Raw genomic sequence first — 11,720 nt, 5'->3', positions numbered from 1 at the left:
GAGATGATGCAGGAACATTTAGAGGTGGAATAGTTACACGATGAGAGCTGCAACTCAACCAGTGGATAAGAATTAAGTGGGTGGTCATTGTAGGGTGTGACTGGAGGAGATGGGTCATTGGGAGCATGCCTTTGGGATTTATATTTTGTTCCTGGTGAACAGAATGCTCTCCTTCCTTATTGCCATGTCCTGAACTGCTTTCCTCTGCCACATCCTTCCACCAAGATGTTCTGCCTCACCTCTGGCCCAGAGCTACAGGGTCAGTGGTCCATGGTCCAAGATCTTTGAAACCATGAGCCAAATAAACTTTTCCTCCTGTAATTGTTCCTGTCAAGTCTTTTGGGTACAGTGATGAAAAAGTTGACTAAAACATGCACAATGGCATTTTACTCAGTCATAAAGAAGAATGTTATCATGGCACTTGCTGGTAAACAGATGGAATTAGAGAACAGAACATCACGTCAAGTAAAATAAGCCAGACTCAGAAAGTCAAGGGTCAAATGTTTTCTCTCATATTCAGATGCTAGAGCAAAATAAAGAAAAAAAGGAGGGGATTCCATGAAAACTGGAAGGAGATCAGTGGAGTGTGTGTCAGGGTGGGGGGGAGATTTAGGGGCAGAAGGGAGGGACATGAAAAGGGAGGAACTGCAGAATGAAATTGACTAAATTATGCTATTTACATATATGAATATATCAGTGAATTACATTTATGTGTTATAAAGCACCAATTAAAGAGAATAAATAAATAGAAAGAATACCTGTAGGGTAGGGGAAGGGGAATATAGGGAGAGAGGAAAGGAGGGAAAGAGGAGACACCAGGCACTAAAATGGACCAAATTTTATTCCATGCATGTATGATTATGTCAAAGTGAACCCCACTATTATGTATAACTATAAGGCATTGATAAAAACGTTTTAAAATTGTCCTCTTTGCATCCATGAAGCTGTAACAAAGAGAATGATCATCATTAACTTACTGATAGTTTACTTACCCTGTGCCACACACCATGGTAAACACTTTATACACCTCAACAACCACATTAGGAAAATACTATTACAGGTTGAGCCTACCTAATCTGAAATCCAAAATGTTTTGAAATTTGAACCTTTTTGAGCACAAGAAGTATTTTGGATTTTGAAGCATTTTGGATATTTTTTAAATCAGTACTTCATATTTATGCCTGACAATGGAATCCATTTTGACATAAAAGCATGGAATATATCTTGTTCTAATTCTGTCCCCAGTACCTCCTCTTCCCCCCCTCCCCCTACCTGCTGATTCCTTCCCTCTATTGATCTTTCTGCCATTTATCCAGTTATTTTTTAAATTAATTTCTTATGGCTGTACATGATGGTGAGATTCACTGTGGCATATTCATACAGGAATGTTATGTCGGATTCTCCATTGTCTTTCCTATTCCTATCCCCCCTCTTTTCCCTTCATTCCCCATTGTCTACTCCATTGAACTTCTATTCTTTTTTTTTTTTAAACCCTCACTCCCTTATTGTGGATTAGCTTCCATGTATAAGAGAAAACATTCAACTTTTGGCTTTTGGGGACTGGATTATTTCACTTAGCATGGTAGGATTTTGGATTTTCAAATTAGGGATGCTGAACCAGTAAAGTCTATGCAGATATTCCAAAATCTGGAAAACTCTAATTTAAAACACTTCTTGTCCTACACATTTCAGATAAGGAATACTCAGCCTATATTATCACCATTTTACAGAAGAGGTACCTGAAATTCAAAGACGTTAATTGACATATTCAAGGTCACTGAGTTAGTGGTGCTAGAACTAGAACCTAAATCTCTTTCAAGGCTCTTCTCATGAGTCATTAGGAGATCAAATGGATAAAATAGGTGGGTCAGACCATTACTTTCAACATCAAAGAACAGAAACAATCTACTCAAAAGAGCCTTCTTTTTCTATTTTGAAAACTTATCTCAATACTCCTCTAGTAGATTTCTTAAAAATATTTTTTAGTTGTCAATGGACTTTTATTTTACTTATTTATATGTGGTGCTCTGAATCAAACCCAGTGCGTCGCACATGCCAGGAAAGCACAACACCACTGAGCCACAACCCCCGCCCCCTCTGGTAGATTTTTAAAGTTGTAACAGCCTTGGGAATTTAAAGGCAATTACCAAGTAATTGAGAAAAAAAAGTAACCACAGTAGGTCCAGGAGAGCAGAGACCACATACTGCTTTCCATTTTCCAGAATTCTGTTTTCTCCTAAACACCCTGTAGGCCCTTTACATTAAAATCTGTGTCGTTCAGAACTTAGAATTTCCGTCCAAGCACTTTGCCAATGGTCCATTTCAATTACACCAGAGACCACTTAGAGCTTTTTGGTTTGCTGGGCTGGCCTTTATGTTTGCAGCTGCTGCCAGAGCTAGTCAAACATAACTGAGAAGTGCTAGAGGGGCTCAGCTTTAGGTTGGAACAGTCACCTGCTTACTACAGTTTTATGTTACCCTGTTTACTGATACCCTGAAAGCAGGTCAAACTCAGTATTCCTGGCCAGTAGACAGAAAGGGAGGATGTGGAAAAAAGTATATAGCAATCTTGCCCCCTGCCTTCCTATAAAAGAGATGATTAACCTTATTGATTCTACAAACTCACCAGGCTCCCATAATGTGTTATGAGCTACACAGGACCTAGCTACTGGAGAGTGCTAGGAGATAGCTAGACCTTGTGTAGTTCATAACACATTATGGGAATGTGGCTAATAACTATGCAAATCTTCAGATTTTGAAGCCTCTAATACTTAGATTAATGAAGAATAAGAAAAACTGGCTTCTTGTCCTAGAACTGATTATTTAGTGAGAACTGCAACTGATTATTTAGTGAGAACTTTTTCTTCCTTTTACAACCTATACATGTGTCATAAACATTAGATTTATGCATGTACAGTGAACGTGAAAATCTAAATTTTTCCTTATACTATCTATGCATGTACCATAAACAATATCCTATGATACATTTGTGTTTTTATATTTTACACAAATGTTACTATACAGAATTTTCCACATTTATTCTTCAACAATGTAGTTTCAACACATTTTACTCTGTTCTATATTGCTACATACAGCTATAATTCATTTTACCAGTTTTATGAAATCCCATAAGATGAATACACCATAATTTATGTATTCATTCTGTTGACAGTCACTTAGGTTGCTTTCAGTGTTTTACTACAGTAAACAAAATTCTTCAGTGAACACCGATATATGCATGTGTATCCTTATGCCCATTTGGGAGAGTTTCTCTTGGTTAAAAATCTAGGAATGATATTACTTGTCATTAAGGCATGCCTCAGTTCAGCTTTAGTAGATACTGCCAAATAGCTTTTTTTTAAAGAAGTGTTTTTTAAATAAATTATTATTTTTTAGTTGTGGGTTGACTCAATACCTTTATTTTTATGTGGTACTGAGGATCGAGTGCTCTACCACTAAGCCACAACCCCAGCCCTCAGGCAGAAGTGTTTAATTGCAGAAATATGACCAAGGTCCCATAGAGTTTGGGGTAGAGCTGGGCAGGTGAGACAGGCAGGAGAGGGCAGAGGGAGTATGTCCAGGCTAGCACCTCAAAGTTGTGAGAGGATGTTGGGGGCTAAGCTACAGTTTAGGCCTGTGCTGTCCGATTCCACATTAAGGGCCTTCACTGTACCATCCTCTATCACCATGGAGAACCTCTTGAGCCGGCAATTCCCAAAAAGAGGCACCAGCAAATCATCTAGTAATAAATCTGTCTCCTTCCCAAAGGCCTCAGTGGGGTCAGCCAGAAGCCAAACTTACCTTCTCCTTGTAGGATCATTCCCACTCTCCAGTCACAAAGACATTGTTCACACTCACATGCCACCACCTACAACCCCTTGGCCTTTAGAGCCCCCACCTGCTCCATGAACCTGGGCAAGTGGGTTTTAGAACAGCCAGGGGTAAATGCCAGGGACTCCGAATAATACACCCTTCTTGCCCTTGAACAGTTCCGCCAGGTTCACCTTGTTCCCAGGCTCCCCTTCAAATACCTCCACAGAGGGGAAAGCATCTCCTAACTTGATTGGGGCTGCTGAAACTGCAGACCCCTCCACACACCCATCTTCTTCCTCCTTCCAGTCGCTGTCTTGCTTCTGTAGCCACAGACTCAGCAGCAGCCACACTAGTGAGCACGGAGCAGGCTCTGTGTCCCACGTCTCTGCCAAAGAGCTTTCCAATTTACATTACCACCAGTAGTATACAAAACATCCAATCTTCATCACTACTTTTTTTTTAAATTCCACTTCACTCTGATGGGCACGGAATAGTATCTCATTGTGGTTTTAATTTCCCTGATTACTAATAAGGCAGAAAACATTTCATTCATAGATTATCACCTGATTTTTTTTTCCTAGTCCTATAGATTGGATCCAGGCCCTCATGCATTTTAGGCAAGTGCTCTACCACTGAACTCTGCCCCCAGCACTATTTTTTTTTTTAAATTTTGTAACAGGGTATCACTAAATTGCCCAGCCTGGGCTCAAACTCGAAATCCTCCTGCCTCAGCCTCCCAAGTAGCTGGCATTCAAGGTGTGTGCCACCAAGCCCTGACCAATATGCTTTCTTAAAGGAGTATGAGGGACAAGAAAGAGTTGAGAGGAAGGTGGTGAGTAGGTAATGACTATGGGGTGATTTTTCAGGTTCTAGCTGAAAGATCATGCAATGTTAGTGTTAAGGAGCTCAGAATGGCAAATGCTTTTTTTACCCAGCATCAAACAGACTAAAATGCTTTAGTCTGAAATAGCAAAACTGTAACACTATTTAGAGTACTGCTTCTCAAACTTTAATATGCACACGAATCACTTGGGGATCTTGTCCAATACACAGATTCTGACTCAAAAAGTAAGGTGAAGCCTGTGAGTCTACATGTTTAACAAGTTTCTGGATGCTGCAGATCTGAGAGTTTAGAACATGAGCTATGGAGTAAGACTGAATCTCAACCCCAATTCTGCTTTTTCTTAGCTGTGAAATCGGTAGCAGGTTATTTAATCTGAGCCTTTGTTTCCTCACCTACAAGAGGAAGATAAATTACTTACTTCATTGGGTTGCTGTGGAGGTTAAGTAAAATAATGCACATAAAACATGCTTAGTACAGTGCATGGGAAGAGCAAGTAATTAATAAATGCTAGTTATTATTAATATTCCATGAACTGGCACTCCCAAATGTCAATGATTCTCTGAAGACTGTAGTTCATAATGATCATCTGAAAGCACTAAAAGAGCCTAGATAAATCAGAGAGACAGACTGAATCATATTTAGTCACATTTTGTTAGATTTATTTCATTGTATTCTACTTCTTTGAAAATTGAGACCTCATCTGTTATCAGTCCGGTTCCCACCAGGAAACAGATGGCATACTCAAATTAGCATAATTAGTAGAAAGTTTAACAAAAGGACTATCTACAAAGGTGTGAGCAGAATGTAGGAAAACCAAGGAGAGAGAGTGCAGTGAGTTGGGGCTGTTACCACTCTAGGATGAAGAGAGGGAACTGGTGTTGTACAAGAAAAAAAGGAGATTGTGGTATAGAAAGAAAAGCTATGACCTTTATAGTTAAGGGACAGTAGCCAGCCTGAGGCAATCCTGCAAGAAGTAAGCCCAGAATAAACACTCTGACCTCAGTTTCTTTCCCTCCTTTGAAGTCCTGCCAGGGATCTCCATTACTCAAATCTACCAGAAGCCAGGAAGAGACTCACTGATGTAATCCATATAGGTTAGCCTCCCTGGGCAGAGAACAAAAGGGTGGTAAATTAATCAGGAGCCTGGTAAAATATCTGGTACACCACCTATGGTACATATATTCAACCAAAATACATTCAAATCAGAACACTGTATTCCTCTGACCAAGCCAAGAGAGAACAGACAATGCTCAACTCACTAAATAAGGACCAGTAATTTCCAAGGTATCTCCCCACTGGATGTCCTATAATCATCCAAAATTCAACATAACTATAACTGAAATTCATCTTCCTCTAGGACCAATAACTTCCCCATTACTACCTTGGGTAGCCCTTGAATATGCCAATCTCTTAGCCTACAACATCCTTCCATTTTCTCTCAAAGTATTTAAATTCTACTTATCTCTTATGTCCAACTAAAATACTTCTCCATTTTCCATGAGGTCTTCCCCAACAACTACTGATTTCCCTAGTCTATGAATCCCCATTGCTAATAATTCAGTCACTATTATTTTTTAAAAATTTTAGTTATAGATGAACACAAAACCTTTATTTTATTTATCTATTTTTATTTGGTGCTGAGGATTGAACCCAGTGCCTCACACATGTCACGCAAGTGCTCTACCACTGAGTCACACAACCCCAGCCCTTTAGCCACTACTATTGGCTACTACTGTTTTTTAACTGGTTTGTGTACACATACCATCATACTAACCTGATACTACACTTCTTAAAGAACTATGTCTTAATTTTTTCTCCTTGATGAGACCAAGCATCTTGAGAGTTATTGCATATAATAAGTATAAATACCTGAGGAATGAGGATAGGGAAAGAATAGTAGAGGACCAAACACCCAATCTCATTTTTCCATGAGAACTTTTCTCAGAAAAAGCCTAGCGCTGCTCTGAGAACCTGCCTGGCCTTAGGTGGAAATACACAGGCTCAAAGAACAGTTTTGCCTCCCATCTGTCTATTTTAAAAACACTCTTCTAAATAAACCTTGAATTAAATAGAGAATCAAAACAGAAATTACAAACATTTGAAATTATAAACAGGGAACCCAGCACCCATCAAAATCCATGATGTGAAGGCTCAGTGGTAGTGCTTGCCTAGCATGAATGAGGCCCTGTCTTCACCCACAGCACAGAAGGAAAAAAAAGTTAAAAACCCATGATATACAGCTAAAATGGCACTTATAAGAAAGTTAGAGCGTTAAATTCACTTATTTACTCTGATATATTCAAATATATTTTGACTGACAATACATGAATTATTCTGACTGACAATAAATGAAATAAACAATCAACTTGACAATATGATAAATAACAAAAAGTATACCCAAAGTCCAATGAAAGAATAGTTTTTTTAAAAAAATCAATGACCATGGGACTGGGGATACAGGTCAACGGTAGAGCATGTACTTTACACACCCTACTCTAGTCAAACATTACAGGAAAATCTGCCCATTCTCTTCAATATCAGCTGTACCAGAGATTCCAATTTCTGGCCTTACATGGCAGAGCTAGGCAGGGTTGGTAGGCCCTTAGCCTTCCCTGTAAAGTTGGTGTCAACAGGATCAATAGAAGTGAACTTCTTCCTACCTTCCCCAGTGGAACAAGGCTATGGTAGGCAGTGCTACTTGGCGTGCTACTTTCCCCATTGGGGTAGTATCAGTGGGACCATGCCCACCTGACAACAATGAGGCAGTACGGTCCACATTCTATTCCCCATTCTTTTACCTGGCATTTGGAGAGAGCCAATCAGGGAGCTAAACTTCTACCTCTTCCACCTCCAGTGGCTACAAGGTGGAAAAAGACAGGTTACATAGCACACTGTTTCTCCCAAATCCTATGTCAAGAAGGCCTAAGAGGGAGCACAATTTCCAACCTGAGCCAGAAGCAACAAGCTGATCCAAGTAGTACTATACTTTTGCCAGGAAGGTGTCAGTAGGTACAATGGGCAGAGAAACTTTCACTTCCATCCATTGAAACAACACAGTGAGGTAGTACTTCACTTTTACCAGGGTCAGCAGAGTCCAAGAGAGCTGTATATTTACCCCAACATAAACCCACGCAGCACAACACATCTAAACAGGATGACTGCATGCAAAAAAGGAAGAAGAAATAAAATGCAGTCTTATAATATAATACTCCAAATATTCAAAATACAATTAAAAAATCACTCATTATTACCAAGAACCACAAAAATCTCAACTTGAATAATAACAAAAATCAAAAAACAAAAAATGTTTCAATAAGCAATTTAAAATATGCTTGAAGCAAATGAAAACAATAAAAGGGTCAGTAAAGAAATAGGACATATAAAAATAGCCAAATTTTTAAAAAATAACTAAATGGAAATTTTGGAATTAAAAAAGTGTAATAAAAACTTTAAAATTCATTGGATGAGCTATAACACAATGAACATAAACAGGGGAAAGAATCATTGAACTTGAAGATAGAACAATGGAAACAACCCAATCTGAACAGAACAGAAAATATACTAAGAAATGAACAGAGCTTGTGTCCTGTGGAATAATGAAAAATAGAACATCTGTATCACTGGAACTCCAAAAGAAGAGAAGAAAGACTATGAGGTTGAAAAGTATTTGAAGAAATAATGGTTAAAAACTTCCCCAAAGTTAAAATATTAACACAAGTAGACTGTGATAAGTTACTTAAATATAATAACTAGAACAGCCAACAACAACAAAAAAAAACTATATATATAAAAATACACTCAAAGTCTGTATGGATAAATCAAAATAGAATTTTTTTTTAAAAAAAAGGGGTCTTATAATTCCAGCGACTCAGGAGATTGAGGCAGGAGGATAGAGAGCTTGAAGCCAGCCTCAGCAACTTAGCAAGGCCCTACACAACTTAGTGAGACCCTGTCTCTAAATAAAATACGAAAAGGGCTGAGAATTTGACTCAGTGGTTAAATACCCCTGGCTTTAATCCCAGGTATGGGGGTGGGGGGGTGACAGGGGGATGGGGCCTTGCTATGTTGCCCAGGTTGGCATGAATTCCTGGGCTCAAGTGATTCTCCCACCATAACTTCCTGAATAGGTGGAACTACAGCCACAAACCACTGTGCCTGGCCAAAATGGAATTCTTAAAAAGGCTCAAGTAACACTCAGTAAGGCAGGAAAAAATGAAAACAAAAAATAGATGGAACAAACAGAAAACAAACAAAACAAAATGGCAGACATAAGCCTTAACATATCAATAATTATATTAAATGTAAATGACCTAAATAGATCAATCATAATACAAATGAATAGAGTAGTTAAGAAATGACTGAAACATGATAGTTATAAGAAAGCTATAAAATATAATGGCACAGGCAGGTTGAAAATAAAAAGATATGAAAAGGTATCTTTTGATTTTGTGGGCATGGTATCAGTTAGACTTCAAAATAAGGAAAATTACCAGAGCCTTATATGGTTGGTGCATGTAATCCACCCATTAACAGGTTTAAAACTACAAACCACATGATCATATCAAGTGATGTAGAAAAATCATCTAAGTTCCTTAAAAAACAAGCAGAAATGGTCATAACCAACTTTGTCAGAACTCTAGAAAACAAAGGTTACAACAGCCAAGTGAATGAAACAAAAAAGGGAAGCTACAAAATGGTAGAAGAGCTTTGTGGTATTCTTATCTTTAGTCCACTTCTTCCTTCATTCAGTAGTGGTCTTAAAGATGGTGGTCTGCATTCCTAGTGTGGGACCCTAGTCCTTTGTCAAAGAGAAAACAGAACAGACTTTGTTGATAAATTATTATGTAGGTCTATTCTAACCTGTCTGGGGCTAGCTGAAGAATGTATGCAAGGTACCTAGCTCTGTTGTTCATTCAGGATGGAAAAGTGAGGATAATTGCTTGAAAATATCATAAGGCAAAACAACAACAACAACAAAACAAAAAAAACCTCACAATGCGGCTGCTTGGGGCAAAGATGACACTGGAATCATACAACACACTGCCTAAAATTCAGGAGAAAAAACTGGGAAAAAAAGTTCACTTCAGAAATTAAGGCCTTTGTAAGTGCCTATGTATACTTAGGAACGTAGCCACTCACATAAGGCAGCATGTGTACTCAGAGAAGATATGAGAAGACCCTAAACATTTGCCTTTGACTGATCTGTAGGTTCAATGCAAGCAGAAAACGAAGGCCAAGACAAAGTTGTAAACAGTTTGCATAAAGACTGAAGGAGTCCTCCATCACAGACCCAAGGAGAGGTGGGGTTTTTGTTGTTTCTATTAGTTCTTTGTGCTTAAGGAAATCTGTGTCAAAATATGCCAAGACAAGCTAAAAGAACAGAGGCTTCAGTGATAACACACAGGGATTACAAATTTTGCAAAAATAATTTGGAGAATTCACTAAATAAACAGATGACTACAGCTCTCAAAAGGAAAAAAAAAAAACCCTGAGGGAATGGGAAAGTCTGATTATCAGAGTTATTACAATAAAACATTTAAATATCCAGTTCTCAACAACAACAACAACAAAAAATCACCAGGCGTGCAAAGAAACAGGAAACCATGATCCATTTGAAGGGAAAAAAAAAAAGAAGTGATAGAAACCAACCCTGAGGAAGCCCAAACGTTGGACTTTAAATCGATTGTCCCAAATATGCTCAAAAGAACCAAGTAAAAATTCTAGTACTAAAAAGTAAAAACAAGCGAAATTTTAAAATTCACTAGAGAATTTCAACAGCAAATTTGAACAAGCAAAAGAATCAGTTAGCATGAACATAGGAGATTAAAATTATCAACTTTAAATATTCATACGTGTACAATATAACAATATAATTTGGCCAATACCATTCCCTAGTATTTCCCCTTTCCCTCTCTTCTCTCTCTCTGGACCCCATATTCCATTAATCTCCCTTTGAATTTTATGAGATCCCACCCACTTTTTTCCCCTCTCTACCTTCCACATGAGAATGCACAGGTCCTTAACTTTCTGAGTTTGGTTTAGTTTGCTTAACATAATATTCTCAAGTTCCATCGATGTTCCTGCAAATGACATAATTTCCTTCCTTATAAATGAATAAAACTCTATTGTGCATATGTACCATATTTTCTTTATTCATTCATTTATTGATGGACACATAGACTGGTTTCACAGTTTGGCTATTGTGAATTGTGCTGCTATAAATCATGGGTATACATGTATCACTGTAATATGATGACTTCATACTTTATGATAAATACTGAGGAATGGTACAGTTGGGTCATATGGTGGTTTCATGCCTAGTCTTTTGATGAACCTCCTTACTGGAATTGGTATATTTAAAGTGGTGAAAGAAAAAAGTCAACCAAGAATTATGTATCCAGAAGAACTTCAAAAATGGGGCAAATAAGGCATTCCCAGCTTTAAAAAAAAAGCTGAAGGAGTTCAGTAGACCTGCCCTACGAGAAATGCTAAATAGCATCCTTCAAGTCAGAACAAAAGGATACTAGATAGCAACTTGAAATCATATGAAGAAATAAATGTCTCCAGTAAAGGAAACTACATAAATAAACATAAAATTAGTATTACTGCATTTCTGGTTTATGATTTCATTTTATTTCCTACATGATTTAAAAGACAAATGCATAAAATAATTCTAAATCTATATTATAAGCATATGATATACAAAAAGACATAGGTCAAGATAACAAAGTGAGGGTGCAGCTGCAAAGGAGAAGAATTTTTATATGCAACTGAAATTAAGTTGATATGAATTTGAAATAGTTTTATAAATTCAGGCTGTTGGGCTGGGGATATAGCTCAGTTGGTAGAGTGCTTGCCTTGCATGCACAAGGCTCTGGGTTCAATCCCCAGCACCCCCCCAAAAAAAAAACCTTAAAAAAGAAAACCTATAATGTCTAAGAATGTATCCTTAGGTGATTAAAAAAATAAACACAAAGAAGTGACTACCAATAAAAGACGAGATAATGGCTATTGAGGGGCTATAGGAGTAGGAAGGAGAATAGAATGAATTGGACATTTACCC

At 37.9% G+C, this 11,720-nt stretch overlaps 1 pseudogene across 1 annotated transcript; it reads right to left on the bottom strand.

Moving 5' to 3' along the window:
- Positions 1-1,279: 1,279 nt before the first annotated feature.
- Positions 1,280-4,223, bottom strand: LOC306651562 (peroxiredoxin-5, mitochondrial-like; annotated as a pseudogene). Its single transcript has one exon. The product of its transcript is annotated as a peroxiredoxin-5, mitochondrial-like (transcript).
- Positions 4,224-11,720: the final 7,497 nt, after the last annotated feature.

Source organism: Sciurus vulgaris (assembly GCF_902686455.1).
Source record: "Sciurus vulgaris genome assembly, chromosome: X".
Lineage (NCBI taxonomy): Eukaryota > Metazoa > Chordata > Mammalia > Rodentia > Sciuridae > Sciurus > Sciurus vulgaris.
The sequence above is the reverse complement of the archived record's forward strand: the minus strand, read 5'-3'. Positions and strand labels throughout refer to the sequence as shown.